Genomic DNA, 12249 nt, shown 5'->3' with positions numbered 1-12249 from the left:
CAATCATGTTTGTCTGTTTTTTTCAGCTCACAGGAAGTAATTACACTTCAATGCATGGAGTCCTTTGTTATCTGAAAAGTACACTCATTAATAACACCTTCAATTCCACATCATACATACATTGTAAATAGGAAGCAATGCCTTCTTGTACTTGTGGTGCAGTAAGCTTTTTTGTAAAGGCCTTTGTGATGACTTGGTACAAGTTTTTGCTTTTTTAGGGTTTACATCACAAGACTGCCTCAACCAAAATTGGTCTGATGTGTCTTGCAAGATCTCAACTTCTTATATTTTACATGCATTAGATACAGAAAACAATGTGTTGTGTTTTGCACTGCTGCGGCTTTTTTTGAGCGACTTGATCTTGAGTTGACAGGTGTTGCTTCTTTGTTCTGTTCTAGTTGTCACTATTTCACTCTCCTAGCACCCGCCCTCCTTGCTGCAGTTCAGGCAGGCACCTTATAGGCACCCTGTTTTTGTTTTTTTAGAGTTAGGAGCCAGCATTTTATAAACATCCTCTGTCTCTGGTAAGGGGACCAGTATTTCTACTGCAAAGCCCTCACTCCTGCGTATTCCACTATCACCATCATTACTTTTGGAACCTTTGCCCCCAAGATTAGCATCACTATCATTACCGCTGAGGACCACTGTTAGAATAACGACCACTGTTACCACCAACATCACCAACCATAGTGACCATTCTATCCACCACTCAGCCCCTGTTTGAGTGGTGCATTTTACAGTGTTTAGGTATGAGAGAATGATTGCGACCAGTTCAAGCACCAACACTTCCTGTCTAGCCCTCAATGCCCTGCATATTGCTTTACCACCATTAACATCAATGTAACCACCACTGTTATTGATGCCACCTCTACAAGCGCCAGGAGCACCATCACCACCAATTTCACTATCTTCATAACTGCAACCATGCCATGTTTGGGCGTGTTTGTGTTTAAGAGTACAGTGTGTTTGACAGTGTTGAGAATACATGTGTAACTGAAAGTGCAATCCGGGCATGTGTTTGAAAGACTGAATTTATATAACATATAGCTGCTGGCTTTTTAGGACTGGTCTAGAGAGTCAGCTTTAGCTTCGTCTTAAGCAGATTACTGTATCAAATATATTATATTGTCACCCCACCAGACACTATAGACAGTGTGGGGGGCAGATCATCCCACTCCAGCCATTGCCTGTTATTCAATGCCAAATGCATTTTGTATCAGCTCACTGGAGATCCTTTCTGTAGTTGGCTGGCCAGGCAGTATAAATTAAATTTTGGCTTTTTGTTACAATGCTTGCTGTGTTCCCACATCGGGAAGAGGCTGGCACTCACAAAGGATTTTGCATTGGTCTGTCAACATCTGTTCTACAGTGTCATTCTTGTTTCAGTTTATCCTTGATAGCGCCTTTAAGATTATTATTGTAGAGGGGGGGGGCGTGACCAACAAGATAGCCAACCGGCTCCTCTGAGCAAGAGCTCCCAGAGCCAGCCACAGAATCCTGTAGTATCCTGCGGTTCTGGAGCCTCATGGACACCGCGATCCACATGTGTGAAGAGGAGAGATGAGGAGAAGCAGCACTGGAGAGGGATAGGCCCGGGGACTCTCTCTCTCTCCCTCCCCAGCAGCTCGGTGCAGGCCAGCAGATTGGGCCTTGGCCCCAAGATGGCAGGTGCAGCATATCACACCCTTTGTGCCTGAGGCTGCTGCAGGCCCTGGATGGCATCCCTGGAGCCGGAGAGAGGTGCAACTGGAGAAGAGAGGTGAGCCTCTGCCTGTGACTCTGATGAGAGGGGGCTGTGCAGAGGGCTGCTGGAGGCGCTGGATGTTGGCCGGGGGCTGCCTAATGCTGATTGGCTGTGACTGTATATTTCAGACACGTAGCAGGCCTGCTTGGAGTACTGCTGATCCTGGCCTGTCACTTTTCTTGTGCTGGATGCACCTGGCCCCACACGGGCAGAGGGGATAACTGGCACGGCTCAGTCACTGTCTGGACTCTGCTGCATGGATGGATGTGATTGAGGGGCCTACTAGGGACTGTGGTGACGAGAGGCTTGAGGGTCGGGAGTCCACCTCACTCCCCCCAAAAAGAGCCGAGGGCGCAGTGGTAGAAGACAGACTGGTCCCCCTACAGTTGCTGGGGGATTGACCTGGGGGCTACCAGATGCAGTGAAGAGGCAAGGCCTACATTGGGGCTGGATAGGAGTGCGCTGACTGGGCCTGGACCCATACGGAGGGCCAAGAGAGGTAGGCCAAATAACTATGGGGAACGACTGAGGTGACCTAGACTGCTGCGGAGTGGACTTGCCCGCTTTCCCCTACCTGGTCGCCACTAATGGAGCAGCCACTACAGAGGCCTATGTGAGCTACTGGGGGGGGGGCGGTGGGGGACCCAGAAACAGATTGATGTTAGGTCTGACACTGGGGCGCCCAAGTGTACCTGGCTGCTGCCTGGTTACAACCCATCAGGTCCTTGACATGCTTGTTGACTGGTGTGCTCCGTGAAGTGGCACTGAAGGTAACCTGCAGGCGCAAGGCAGTGGTGGGTGCCCGTCCTCCCAGTTGAGGATCTGAAAGGCATACTCTGTCCCGGAAGAGTGCTGGTGGGGGGGTAGTGCCAGTAGAACAGAGAGGAATACCTGAGGACGGCGGATTACCACTGTGGACGGGGTTTTGCTCTCCCATCTGCATTTTCAGTGGGGCACTGTCGAGTGAGGTGGCAGCCTGCACTGGCGGCATCTGCAGGATAAGTGATTTAACGGGGCTCCACCTACAAATGGTCCCGAGCTGGGTGCATTGCTGTGTTGGAGAGGTCCCCTGGTCACCATGCTGAGGTGTGCTGGTGGACTGTGATGCTGCGGGAATGCACCTGCTGTGCGGGTCCCACTACATGTGTAACAGCTGGATTCGAAGAGAAGGGAGCTTCCTACCATCTGCCTGACCCATGTCCATGCCTGAGTGCTGGGAGAGTCCCACTGACATTGATCTGCTGCACTTCCCGGCGCCATGGGTAAGGACAGGATGGCTAAAGGCACCCAGCAGACTAGAATGAAACAGTTCACTACACCAGGCGTGAGTGAGGGCTCACAGCCTGGGCAGGGCATCAGGAGTTGCCCGCAAGCCCTCTGGGGCCTAGATCCTGGTGGCAATTGAGGCCCTGGACAGGCGGTACAGGAGAAGATTGCAGCCATGGCAGTTGATGTAAATTGAGGACGCATCTGTGTGCGGTGGCAGAAAGATCTATCGCCACTGAACAACAGGTGACTACAATGCAGACAGACCTAGACGCCCTGAAAGCTACCATGGCCACCCTGGAGCTTAGGTTGAGCAGGCTGGAAGTGAGGATGGAAGATGCAAAGGGGAGGTCCCGTAGGTGCAATTTGAGATTTGTGGGGTTCCCTGAGGAAGTAGAGGGAACCGCCCCGGAATCATTTCTTGAAGACTAGATTAAGAGGTCGCTCCCTGCAGTACAATTGTCGCCGGTGTTTGAGGTGGTGAGGACGCACAGGGCCCTGGTCCGTCTGCGCCACTCAGCGCCCCCTCGTGGATGATCATTGCTATGATTCTCAAATACAGAGATCAAGATACTATACTGCAGGAAACACGTAAGTACAGGGACCCGGCCTACAAGAATCACACCATACATATTTTCCCCAGACTACATCAGGTCGGTCCAACTCCAAAGACAGTCCTTTACTGGAGTTAAGCAGAAGCTGAAAGCGATGGATCTTACATATGTGCTGCTGTACCCTGCTAAACTGAAGGTGCTCCATGCCGGCCGCTCACATTTTTTCCAAACATCAGAGGCTGTATGGGACTGGCTGGAGCTCAGGAGGCAAGTGTGTCCCGGCAACCCCCTCTGGGAGGACAAGCAGAGAGGCCAGGAGGCAAGCAGACTACAGTACGGAGAAGGAGTAAGCGCCGGCATCACACGAGCTCTGACGCTAAAGGGATAGTCCGCCTAGATGGTACTCTGAGTTTGGAACAGTTGCGGCAAGAGACAGAGGAAGCCAGGCTGCTGGTGAAGACCACAACGTCTGTGGTGCCCTTGCAGTCTGGGTCACTTCGGAGAGAGGATGCCCAGCTTTGGAGCAGGAGGATGCCCGGATGTAATGTATGAAGCCCTTATTGTGCCCTGCCAAGGTGTTGGAGGCTGGCCAGTGTGCCTGGGTGATTCCCCAAGAAAAATGAGTAACATTTAAAATGAAGGACTGTAATGTGCTGTTTATTGGGCCTTTCCCTCCCCCTCTCAGTGTGAGATGTTGTGATTGTCTCTGATCCTTTGTGGGTTCAGGGGTAATTTTGACTTTCCTCTCTCCCCTTCTTCCTCCTTCTGGCCTTTTTGTTCTGCCTGGGGTTGCTGGGGAAACGGGACTGCTTTACAGTTGGGGCCATGGCTGCATGAGGTGACTACTCCCTTCCTGTTTCTTTTATACTGTTCTTCTCTCGCTTGCTCCATTACTACTCCTTTTTTTCTCTTCCCTTAACTACAGTTATTGTTGTGCTAGCAGTGGGAGGGTGCAACTGGGAACTAGGTGCACATAGGGGTGTTCTGGAGAGATTGGTCTGTACACGACCATATGACACCTCAACTTCTGATGGGAGGTGAAGGACAATCTGGTATGCTGCCTTTCCTTAGGCCAGATGGTTCCATATACAAGTTGGGGAGACAAGTTGGGTCAGTGGTGTTTACCCGGTTTGGGATGTGGTTGGTTGGGCTTTGCTGTTTGTCGTACGAAATTGGCTGATAATACACTTTGTGCACATGGATGTTGTGTTGAAGCTTACAGGGGGGAGCTGTATCCTTTCTTGCCTCTTGGTCGGGCGGCGGGTGCTGGGGCGGGCCTGGGACGGGGGAGGGGGGGGGAGGCTGTGGACCAAAATATACAGGGATGTGTGATCTAATATGCTTTCTCACGTGGAATGAGAGGGGACTGAATTCCTTTGTCAAGCGCTATAGAGTACATACATCTCTCAGGTGGGTCAGAGTGCACATTGCTTTCTTGCAGGAGCCTCACCTCTTAGATGCTGAAGCCCAAAAGTTATTTTTTTTTTAAAGTGGAGGAGACCGCTCTACTCCTTCACATATTACTCTTATGCTAGTGGGAGTCTCGATCTGGGTTGCCCCCAGGGTACCACTGCAATTAAGAGGACAGGTAGCAGGCAGATATGTGCTGCTCCATGGGATACGCGATGGACGAGCGATATGTCTATTAAACGTTTATGCCCCTAGACGGACGATGATGGGTTCTTCAGGAACCTAGAACAAGAGCTTCTGCCCTACATTGGGCTCACCATAATTTGGGCTGGGTACTTCAACTGCGTCCTTGATGGCAATTGGGATAGAAGCCTGCCCAGGCAGGGCACCAAGCCCTGAATGTCAGCTAGACTTTGAGAGACCATGGACAGACTGCTCTTTGTGCATGTTTGGAGAGAGCTTCACCCTATATCTAGGGTGTACTCGTGCTACACACCTACTCATCAGGCAGACAGCAGACTGGACTATCGTCTATTGGCAAACAACAGTAATTTAAATGTTAGGAGGGCAGTCTATCAGGTGCAGTTCCTGTTGGATCAAGCCCATCACTGATTGGACTTGAGACACCTGATCTCCTGCAAGTGGGCCTGTCATGAGAGACCACTTTTTTCCATTATCTGGGGATGTGGGTGACCCATTTTCCTAAGCTGCAATATGAGCTGAATATGGGCAATGTACTGGATGGCCTCAAAGTTTCTATTCAATTATGGAATACCCCCTGCTCTCTGTAATGGGCAGAGTCACACTAAGCAAAATGATCCTGCTCCCCTGCTGTCTATGTGTAATGCGGGACTCGTTCTGAGTTGCCAATATCCATGTTTCGCCAAATTGATAAGCTATAATATCTTTGATATAGGCTGGAAGGAGATGTAAAGTCTGCCTTGTGGTCTTGAAACTAGATTTAGTGGAGGGGGACTGGGGCGCCCATATCTCCATCTGTATTACATGGCAGGCCTGCTCCGAAGGGCAGCATTGTGGTGCGACACACCACTAATGGGAGAAGAAGCTGCTGGAGCGCTCCGTGCACTTACCAGAGCTCCCTGCACAGCTTATGTGAGGGCTCCAGACTCCCAGCAGATGTCCCCTTTGGGGTATCACAGCTCACCCGGACATGGGAGCGGGCAGTTACACGAGTGCTGCAGTGGGCACCCTATGCACGCCTCCTACATATTTGGTGGCTGCACCCCTTTGCGCAATAGATGTTTCAAGGTGGAGGGCAGGTGGCTGCAACAGGGCAGGAGATTTATATCAAAATGGCGCTTTTGTAACTCTGGAAGAGGCCGGGCCCTTTTTGGTATTGGCCAGGGACAATTCCTACAGTACGCCAGCATATCACAGACAGTTCGGAGATTTAGGTATCCTTCCCGGAGGAATCGGTTGAGTAATCAGTTGCAGACAATACTAGACCTAGGCTCCGATAGGGGGATCTTATCCCATCTATATGCTGCCATTAAAAGAGAGAGACAGCTGTGTCAATGACACGCAGTGTGGGACGCAGACCTGGAAATGCCGCACACGGACATGGAGTGTACTAAGGCCTGGGCACTGGTACGGGAAGGGTCTATCAGTGCCAGATTTAAGCTGGTGTAATTTTATTATCTACATAGAACGTACTTGACAGTGACTTCACCGAAAAACCAGTCGCATATGGACAGTTGTGCACGCTGTGGCACATCTCCTGCTGGATTCGGACATTTTGGCATGCGATAGCGCACGTACAGAAAAAAAATAACAGCAGTTAGACTGGAATTGACTATGAGACATTGCTTGTTGGGACTGCTACCCCTTCCCAAAAAGGGTTGCAAAATGGCATACCGGTTTGCGCAGTTGGGGTTGGTTCTTGGGAGGCAACATCGCTATTCACTGGGCCAGTCCAACCTCCTCAACGTGGGACAAATGGCTAACTGATCTCTTGGAATGAGCAACAGCTGAGGAGTGCAGGCTTTGTGTGGTCTGCATGGACGACTATGCAGAGCGTGATCTGGAGGTCTGGGTTTGCATGATGGAACAACTGAGGGGGGTGGGGACTGAAGAAGAGGTGACAGATGGGTTGCTGAATGAGTATCCACACAACTCGAATGTTGATCGCTCCTCTGACGACTCAGATTAATGGGAGTGCAGAGGAGGAGGGTAGCAGTCACGACAGTGTGTGACAGTTGACCCTGGCTGCGGAGTGAATGGATAACATGGGTTGTTGGCAGCTGCTGGTTGACCGCCCAGACCGTGTGTGTGTGTGTGTGCCCCCCTTCGCCTCTCCCCCTTTGAGCGCCTTGATTTCTAAGTTTGACAGTTCCTCACATTCCTCTGTCCTCCCGCCTCCTTTGCCCCCCTTGCTGTTTAGACTGCTGGAGGTTCAACTGTTCTCTCTAGCTCCTCTGCTAATGGAATTGTAAGATAGTATATTGCAAGCAACTGCCATACTATTGTTGTTGACTATTGTTCAGCACTGGTGGGGTCTTCTGTATTGCTTATATAAAATTTGAATAACCAAATATGCAACAAAAAAAAAAACAAAAAAAAAAAAGATTGTCCAAGCATGTTCACAACAACACTCCCAGCCTCTTCCATTCCTCATTGCTGGATGACTTCTCACCAGAGCAGCGGTGGTGGGTAACTGTGGGCACACGCTATGCAGTCCCCAGGTACTACTAAACCGCACCGCCAGTACTTACACCACCATTTACAATATGATTATGACTCCTTACCACCACGACAATTAGTAATATCATTGCTACGCCTTCAATTACCTTCCCCTCCAATATCACTTCCATTAACACCACCAGTTAAAGGCAAAACCTGTTTGTTTTGCCAGTGCTTGATTTTACTATCAACATTTAACCAGTCTATTTTTTCCACAAGAATAGAATGACATGGCTAAAATAATGAAAACATTATTAAACAGATTATATGCTAAAATTGATATGAACCATTTAAGAGCTAAGAAATAAAACAGGAAAGAATGTTCTTATACATAGGTTATGTTGGACATACAGCTGAAAGAGGTCCTGTCACAACAACTAGTGATATTCAGGACACATTCTCCCTTTTACCAGTGTCAGAAATAATTGCCAGATAGAATTATACCTGTAGCAGTTAAAGAAACGTTTTCTAGAAACTAGTGTGTGGTTTTCTGAACTGCGCAATCTAAGAAAAATCCAATTTAAAAAGCAAGAATTTTAATGAAAATTGGTCTGCCCACAAAAAGTGTTTGAGAATGCAATTTTGTTAGCATTTATGATGCTGTGTGTAAATGCTTCATTTGTTTCCCCTTAGCGCTCCACAGTCTTTTGTTAATGAGCGCTGTCACTTAGTCATTCATTCATTCTGTGCCACCTGGTTGATGCAAAACTGTAGTCCTACTTCTGTCTTTGTGTAGTGTCCCAGTTTTTGGTTTTCACAATCTGGTCACCACATGAACCCACCGTTATCTTCAGGTTCAATTGATGAAAAACGAAGAATATGTCCAGAGGTGAAATATAAGCTCTTGCTATTCATGACACTAATCAAAATTGTGATAAGTCTTATATTTCACCTAGACCCCAATTACTCTGGCCACCAAGGGGGGGGGGGGGCAATTTTATCACCCCTAATATTGTCCAACATTGAAAAGTGTAAAGAATAGCACCAAAATACGATTATTGCTTGAACATGGGCCATACAATTCATATGTTTGTGACTGTAAATGGGGCCTTGGCCAGCACCCCTCACTGAACTGCAAGGTTACGTGAGACCTCTAGACAGTGTTAGGGGCATGGCCTGGTCAGTGAGACTGCGGGATTCAGATTTTCCAACAATCATGAAGGTATTTAATGTTAAAGGTGCAAGAGAGGGGCTTAAGGGGCGGTGAAAAGGGACAATAATGCCGAGTAGTATGGTAAGTAAAAGGAACACAAGCTTCGTAAAATTAAAAACACCCTTTTTGACAATTTCGAAAGAGGGAGAGCGTGTGTGTCTTGAGCATGCATATATGTAAAAATATCAGGTGAAATCCGATGTACACCTCACCATACCAAACAAAGCAAAGCACGTGTACCCAACTATCAGAAAATCTATGTTTGGGGGTGTAGCGCCCCAAGCCCACCGAGGGAGGCAAGGCCCCCCAAGTACTGTGCTTAATCCAGGTGGTTTCCAACGTCTATTGCTGGAAATCAATGGGGAAGGTGTGGGTATTTCTTTCTGGGGCCCTTCTGCGGTCTCTGTCCTTTAGAAACGGAATAAACTTGGTGGCGAATTGCCATTAAGAACCATTAAAGACCGGCCTCGCTTCTCGTGCATCTGTACGGTCAGACTGGCCTACAGAGGAATAAGGCAATGCCACATGGGCGCCGCTAGTCCCATAGGGCAGCGTGTGGGCCTTCTTTACGGTTCACTGATCAACATTCAGTTTACTTCCCTGATATGCCACAAAGGTTTCCTGTAGCAAGCTCACACCCATGCTCCCACCTAAACCCTGCAAAACACTTACACAGCATGTCCTTGCAAACTCAAAACTGCCCCACTTTGATAACATGGGCCACGTGTTAGTTATCTAATTCACGAATGTGTTCCACGTGTTTTGTGCTAAGGCCCATTTTCTGTTGCAGTCCGACTCTGGTGTCTGAATCTTATGTTTGTATGACTGCGCATTTGTCAGCTCAAGGGCACTATTATGTAGCTTAATTTTGCTAACAGCTAAAAACAAGAATTAGGTCAGGTTTTACTGTTTTGACGGAGGACATATATCTTGGCACACGAGCGCGAGACAGTCAGCAAGAGTAGACAAAAAGAACTAAAGTTATAAAGTAGCCTCTCGTGCAGTTTAATGTATCCACTCAGGGGAAGGGAAGGATACTTGCAGGTAGTAGCAGCATTCGGCCAGAGACGATTTCCCAGCCGAGCTTCATAACCCAACCCTAAAAAGAGGGTAAATGGCACGTCAGCTGATGGTGCTAATGCAGTTGTAAAAATAGAATAAGTGTACAATATCGTCGAATAAAATAACACAGGCCGAGTCAAACATCGTGATGGATGAAGTAAATGGGCGAAGTAAAAGTGCAATGCAACACAGTTAATATTAACCAGGAGGGCGCACGCAAGGGTTTCCAAAACGAATGTCAGGGAGTTTCTATGTTAAATAGGTTCCACATACGTCAAATCCAGGCTGGTAAGGTATGCTCCGAGGCACCCAAAGTAGCATTTCCAATGTGAAAGAGCATGATGTACATGAAAGCAAAACAGTCATAATAAATTATTCTTACATATCGCTTCTAGCGCTGCAAACGACAAACACCAATTTAATGAATCGAAATAACCGACCTTCGGACTCCTGACATACAGAACATGTTGGTCAGCAGCAAACATTACATTACCTCAATACTCAGTGCAGAACAGGTGGTAAATTGTCTTTCAGACTTATAAATGCGCCGCTCTATTGGCGGTAAACCGACAGCCCCCACAAGCGTGAAGCAAAACGTAGCTTTTTCCAGGTCCCCAACTGAGTGCAAAGCGATCAACGTTTCACTCAGACCGCACCCCGCGCAGAAACAATTTACGAGCCTCTCCTAGACCAGAGCGAAGTTCAATTAACAGGTTCCAAGCCTCTACAACTGGAAACCAAAGAAAAGAGTTGGTCAACGTTCTGATTTTGTTTTCCTCGGCCACTCATATAGAAAGACGAATTTTCTGGATGTTCTGTTAACTGAAAGGGTGAACAAGACATTCATAGAGAAGAGCTTCCGACTAATGAAACTTACAAAAGAAGAAGAAAAAAAAAAAAAAAGCCTTAAAGACGCCGACGATTTAAAGACTTGCCTAATTTGAATAATTAATGCTAGTTAGCTTTGTAAGAGGCCGACAGTTTGAATTTTTTTTAAGGCTCTTCTTCTTTACTATTGGCTGTGCAGGCATTAACGTCATTATCTGCAAGCAGGGATTGTGGGATTTTTGTGGCTATAAAAGCAGCAGGCGTAGTACCGTCGCTGTCTTTGTTGTTTGTCAGACGTGGGGGTTGATAGATTTTATGTTCTATTATTATTATAATAGAAAAAAGAAACTTTAATGTTTTTTAGGGAGTTCCCAAGCTATTTGTGCTGATTACATGTGATTTTCTTTTGCAAAGTTAGTGATACGGGAAAAACAAGGTGATAATCTATTGAGCCGTTTTTGTGGAAAAAATATTTTTTTAAGTACCATGGTTGGGTTTTCTTGAAAGAATTGCATATTGTGATAATATATGTATATTTATGTTTTTGTAACTAAAGCAAATTAAGTTTTAACAGGTGGTTTGTGGTCTTCACTAAACTAACGAAACAACCCATTTTATTGTACATTTTTAGCTGTTTGTTCCATAGAAGCTTAAGTAGTAATAAGTTTGCGAGTATACTGATGAATGTAAAACTAATGGAAAGTGGTGTGTAGCTAAGGTGTAAATTTTAAAACTGTACCCTCGGGTTATAATAGTTTCTTCTACTTTTTTACTTTCTAATTAAGTGCACTATACGGAATATCGTTGCCAATGTAAACCTACAAGATTTAATGCAATGTGTAAATATGTCCAAGATGTCACTTAATATATATATTTTTTTAATTTTTGTTTATGAAATCGCAGTTGGTTTCATTAAGGCTTGGGTTGCCAAATACCAAGACTGTGTAGTCTTTATTGTAGGTATCCATAATTCACCACCAGGCACTCTCTCACCGACTCTTGTAGGTTAGTTATTCATTCTGGCTTTCACCAATTTGTCACTGGTTTTCTACTTTTCTCTTCCGTGGGTCTCACTTTTGTGCTTTTCTCCTCTGCAACAAAGTTTGGGAAGACAAGTGCCAGTCCCCAAAAAAGAGGGCAAGTGGGCCCCTGCCTGCTACCACGGCTCAAATTGAGAATTGGTCATTACAAAATATAAATATGTAACTCATATATGACTAAAGCAGGTTTCTTAATGTAAATGCTGGTTGAGGTGTAGTTTTCATTAAACAAAACAAACGTGTTGGAAATGAAACTTAAGTGAGCACCAGAAATGGTTTCATCCAAAGCACGTGCATTTGTCCAAGAGCTATCATAAAACTGTCCATGACAAAAAATAAAATAAAAAATACATATATAAAAAAATAATTAAAGCGGCTTGGGGTCAGCAGTTATCCTTCAATGTCTTAAACTGAAGTCATTAATTATGCTTATGTCCACTAAAGGGTACATCATGTGGAAATGGGCCCTACTCAAAGGACCTTGCCTCTTTC

The 12249-nt window shown here is 46.6% G+C and overlaps 1 long non-coding RNA gene across 1 annotated transcript in view; it reads right to left on the bottom strand.

Moving 5' to 3' along the window:
* Positions 1-10822, bottom strand: part of LOC138260782 (uncharacterized) — a 78332-nt gene extending 67510 nt beyond the window's left edge. Inside the window, exon 1 of the long non-coding RNA XR_011198984.1 lies at positions 10383-10822. This is a non-coding gene — a long non-coding RNA (uncharacterized lncRNA). The remainder of the gene's footprint in view (positions 1-10382) is intronic.
* Positions 10823-12249: the final 1427 nt, after the last annotated feature.

The sequence above is a fragment of the Pleurodeles waltl genome, chromosome 10 (assembly GCF_031143425.1).
Source record: "Pleurodeles waltl isolate 20211129_DDA chromosome 10, aPleWal1.hap1.20221129, whole genome shotgun sequence".
Classification (NCBI taxonomy): Eukaryota; Metazoa; Chordata; class Amphibia; order Caudata; family Salamandridae; genus Pleurodeles; species Pleurodeles waltl.
This window is presented reverse-complemented; position numbering and strand designations above follow the sequence as displayed.